This window comes from Armigeres subalbatus, chromosome 3 (assembly GCF_024139115.2).
Source record: "Armigeres subalbatus isolate Guangzhou_Male chromosome 3, GZ_Asu_2, whole genome shotgun sequence".
Lineage (NCBI taxonomy): Eukaryota > Metazoa > Arthropoda > Insecta > Diptera > Culicidae > Armigeres > Armigeres subalbatus.
Window position 1 is genome coordinate 304,013,785 of NC_085141.1, and position 5,146 is coordinate 304,018,930.

At 39.5% G+C, this 5,146-nt stretch overlaps 1 long non-coding RNA gene across 1 annotated transcript; it reads left to right on the plus strand.

Moving 5' to 3' along the window:
• The first annotated feature begins 1,795 nt into the window (after positions 1 to 1,795).
• LOC134225055 (uncharacterized) lies at positions 1,796 to 4,728 on the plus strand. Its single transcript, XR_009983150.1, has 3 exons — positions 1,796 to 2,043; positions 2,111 to 2,329; positions 2,389 to 4,728. It is a non-coding gene; the product is annotated as an uncharacterized LOC134225055 (long non-coding RNA).
• Positions 4,729 to 5,146: the final 418 nt, after the last annotated feature.

Genomic DNA, 5,146 nt, shown 5'->3' on the forward strand with positions numbered 1-5,146 from the left:
CCGTGCTGATGTCTCCGATTTTTCATTTGATGATGTGTATTTGTATTACTGTAAATATTTGATTTGAAAATGTGCAAAAAAATATGTAAACGTGAAATAAAGATTATACTAAAGTTCACATTTTCATTTCCTTTCATTTCCTCAAAGCGAAACCAAACAATTGATCATGCAGAATCCATCTAAAATTTCTACCGAATAAGAAACTATTCCCCACATATAAGTATCAAAGTTATACTAAAGGCCTGGGTGGAGCGAATAGAATCGATTTGGTTGTCAAACTGAAGCCAAACTTTTCTATTGTGCCGGAGCCAAACATTGAAGATTGTGGTTATGTTCGTTTCAGATCCTTTATTGAGAAGTATTGTTATAATTTGTAAAAAAAATAAAATTAAGTTAGTTTGAGTTTTGTATTCTTTGTAACAAATATTTTCACATAATATTTAGAGTGGAAAATTAGTAGGAATGCAATTAAAAACCACTCGTTACTAAATTTCACGAGATTCATCAGCTGATTGGAGCAGGAATGTATATAAACCATCGTAAAGTCATGTAGATTCTCGCGCATTTGTGCGCCCTCACGCAGCATGGAAAGAGAAATTCGAAGAGCGGGAAATGTTTGACAGCCAAGTAACTGCAAAATAATTTTGCTTATGGGATTGATTTCAAAATATCCCTCTACTCGCTTGAGAGCAAAAAAATGGCTCTATCCGCAGCAACCAGCTAAAGGTAGCCTCACACCTCGGGAATTTGGTCCGCGGATTTTTTCCCCATGCATTTTTACTTTAAGGCTACCTTTACACCTCGAGAAAATTTTCGCCGGATTTTGGTCGCCGTGCATTTTAAATAGGGCCGGAATTTTGGTTTTCCGTCCATAAATCCCTTAAATATCGCATATGTAAAAATGCATGGAGGAAAATTCCGCGAATCAAATTCCCGAGATGCCAAATCCGGCGAGGACCAAAATCCGGCGGAAAATTTTCTTGAGGTGTAAAGACTGCCTTAAAGGTAGCCTCACACCTCGGGAATTTGGTCAGCGGATTTTTTCCCCATGTATTTTTGCATATGCGATGTTTTCGGGATTTGGACACGGAAAATCAAAATCCCGGCCCCATTTAAAATGCACGGGGACCAAAATCCGGCGGAAAATTTTCCCGAGGTGTAAGGTAGCCTTAAGGCCACCTTACACCTCGGGAATTTGGTCCGCGGATTTTTTCCCCATGCATTTTTGCATATGCGATGTTTTCGGGATTTGGGCACGGACAATCAAAATCCCGGCCCCACACTGTGCCACCAAAGTACTCTTTAATGGGTGAAATTTCACCCATTATGAAGTTAAATAGTTCAACTCATTAAAAGAGTAAACTGCGTTTACTCATTAATGAGTACTGAAGCTGTACGTCAAAATAAGGTGTGATTTTTACTCTTTATCAATTTTAAAAGCTACCTTAAAATGGGTGAAATAAACTCTTTTTCTTGTCCTTTTCGTTTATTCCTTCAGCAGAAAAAATGGGAACCGTTTATTTATAAAAGAATAAAAATAACATATTAATTATATTCAATTGAAATCTTTTTTATTGCAAATAAAGTAGTACATAAATTGAACAACTACACAGCAAAAAAGATAGTAATATGCATCAATGTAATCTAACCGACGTACTGAAAATCTGATGTAAGAGCAATTTTCAAATGCGTATTTGAATATGTTTAGATGTTATATTACATCGCTGCGAAATTACACAGATTCAAATTGATAATTTTCTTTTACGTTGTTGCAGTGTATTATTGGTATCTCAAAATAGTGAATATTACACTTAGAACAGATGCACATCATTCAGTCAGATGAAGTCACGTAAAATTACAGAGTTTGAATGCTATATCACATTCAATTAGGATGCGATATTGATTCTCGGCAACACTGTCCAGATTCGTTCTTATTTGATCGATCGCCATGTTTGTTTTTAAGTCGCGAGTGAAAACTGTCGTTCCGGATTACATTTTAGGAAAACTCGAAAAAACAATTCGATATTCCTACCAACTTGCAAGGTGAGTAATTATTTTAAGTTACTTTATCATTCTTGATAAATTATTATAGATTGTCTTCGGTTTTCAGGTAAAACAATCATGGGCCTGCCATACAAACTACTACACCTGCGCTCTGCAGTGTATTGTGGCCACAAACATCCGATTTGGAGCCTGCCGGAAAGTCCCACAGTGCTGTATCTGATTCGAGATCTGATTACCGGCACGCAAGACACGGTTTCAGTTCACGGCACCATTTCCGAATCATCGACTGTCAACAGACGATTCGTTGAGTTTTTCAGCCCGAAAAGTACGTATTTGATAAAATTATAGTCTTCGAACGCCTTCCCATCTTTCTTATTCTTTCAGGTGAGTGGGTAATCGATCTTGCTGTGAGTCATAAGCTCACCGATTTAAGAGACCTCACGTCTGGCGTAAACCTCTGTCCCTAAGAGCTCCAACGGTCGTCACTTTACATCGGCCTGATCAGACGGATCGGTCCGCATCTGAAGTGCTGTCTTCGGTCTCTTGCACTTCCACGTCGTTGTCTTCCAAATGGGACTGAAGTAGAACCTAGCATCTTAGTGGTACCACCGCCACTAATCACGATAAAAAAAACCAGCAGTTCCTCAGCGACGGGTCGTCCAAACGAATTTTTTTGTTGGCTGTCATATTCGCCGAATGGGAAACTGCTCCAGCGAAGCAGAGCTAAGTATAATTTTACCTTTGTTCGTTTGTTTTGTACTCTGTCCTTTATTTAGAAGATTAATATTAATAGCCTATTTAGATTACGCCATTTATTAATGATTATAATAAGGAGTTACTTAATGCCAATGCTGTGCATTCAATTTTCTTTCTCCAATAACACGATATTTATTATAATAAATCGCGTAATCTGAACAGATTGAGATTAGAATACCCTTCTCTCGGATAAGTGTTGTGGCCGCGATTGAAACCCAAGTCATCTTGTCGTGGTAGTATCACAGGTTGTCTATTTTTTAATTGTATTGTAATTTTTATTGCAAACGATAACCGGTTAGTTTGCACTTAATTTCGAGTCAAGGAAGCGATTACATATCTGGCCGCGTCATACATAATCAGGCATTACGCGACGTTTTGGCATTCCAAAGGAAATGCTCCTGGAATTTAAAAGGAATTCATTTGTTTAGCTTACATCTAAACAGATAACATTGAATCAACAATTTGACGACACAATACATGGTTCGAGGTCAAATATCTCCATCACTCCATCCTTGGTTGCTCCCCACCCCGTTTTGTACCTGATCAGTCCATCTCGCTCGCTGCGCTCCACGCCTTCTTGTACGTAACCGGTAGGAAGCAAACACCATATTTGCAGGGTTGCTATCCGACATTCTTGCAACATGCCCTGCCCATCGTACCCTTCCAGAAGAATCTGAAGTCAAAAAAGATTCACACTCGCACCAAATGTATCAGAACACTCATAAGACCGGTGGTCCTTTACGGCAGTGATCCTGAGCGTTTTTCCTTAATTTGCTCCTCAGGCAATACAAATAAGCCTTTTTCCTACACATATAGCTGCTAAGGGTATTAAAACGTAATCGGTCTTAAAATCACTCCGTATGACATGATCAAAGCCAAAAAAGGTGTGGGCCAAAAGATATTTTAGTTACTAGATGAAGATTGTCGCTTCGGTTCCCTTTGTTCTGCTGTCCGGAACATGTTGGGTGCCAAACTGTCAAATCGTATGGATATTCCTTCTTTGACATTTAGCTCTCCTATCCTCGCCAGCAAAAGATGTTCCGGACAGCGACAATCTTTATCTGGTAACTAAAAAATATTTTTGTGGGCCGCATTAACATTTTGCTTCGATCGATTCGTAGGCTTATTTTTATTGAGTGTGAAACAAATTAAGGAAAAATGCTCAGAATGCTGGGGATCACTGAAGTAGAGGACCACCGGTCTTATGAGCGTTCTGAACATGATACATTTGGCGCGGGTGTGAAACTTTTTTGACAGCTGTTTTTTCTGGAGCCCGTAGAAGGCCCAAAGATCCAAGGTAGATGAATTTCTCGCCCACCTCGAAGGTATTTCCGTCTATCGTAAAACTGCTTCCCAGGTCTTCGAAGCATTCTACACCTGTCCAACTAACCATTTCTGCCACCTTTTTAAATGTTCGGCTGACAATGTCCATATCATTCGCGAAACAAATAAATTGGCTGTTACACCCGGCTTTCCGCATGACACCTTGTAGCGCAATATTGAACAACAGGTACGAAAGTCTCCGGTCGGATTCGAACGAACTGCCCGAAATTTTTTCACTCGGTCTATACTATGGTATGCCGCTTTGGAATCGATAAACAGCTGGTGCGTTGGGACCTAATATTCACGGCATTTTCGAAGGATTTACCTTACAGAAAAATCTGGTCCGCCGTCGAGCGGCCGTCAACTAGGCCGGCTTGATAACATCTCACGAACTTGTTCAATATTGGTGATAGACGGCGGAAGATGATCTAGGATATCACTTTGTAGGCGGTATTTCGCTTGGAAGTTCTCACACTCCAGTTTGTCGCTTTTCTTGTAGATGGGGCATATGACCTTTTCCTTCAACTTCTGTTTCCCAGATTCTAACTACTAGGCACCTAGGAGGAATCCATCTAGGACTCCAAAAACAATCATACTGAAATTCGAATATGTTTTGGAAGATTTATTAATTACGCAAAAATTGGGCATTTTCAACCCCCCTCCCCGCTTTGTCACACTACTTGTATTAAACATCAGAAAATTTTGTATGGACCGTCGCACTTCGCTCACCCCTCCACTTCCCCCCTCTAAGTGTTACGTAATTTGTGGACGCTCCCTTTGGCTTTCGGCAGGAATTCTTCTCGGATACCTTTAATAAATCCTTCTGGATTTCGAACCGAAACCTGAACTGAATCCTTCTTTTGTGTTTTGAAACTTTATCAAAGTGATTTATTGAACAATATTAAGTTCATTGCTAAGGGAATCCTTTAGGAATTCCGACATGTACTTCATTTTTTTTGTTTAGAAACTGCATCGAAGTGATTATTTAAATTATAATAATTCATGCCTTCGGGGATTCTGACAGGAATCCTTCGAGAGTTCCATCAAAGATTCCAACAAAATT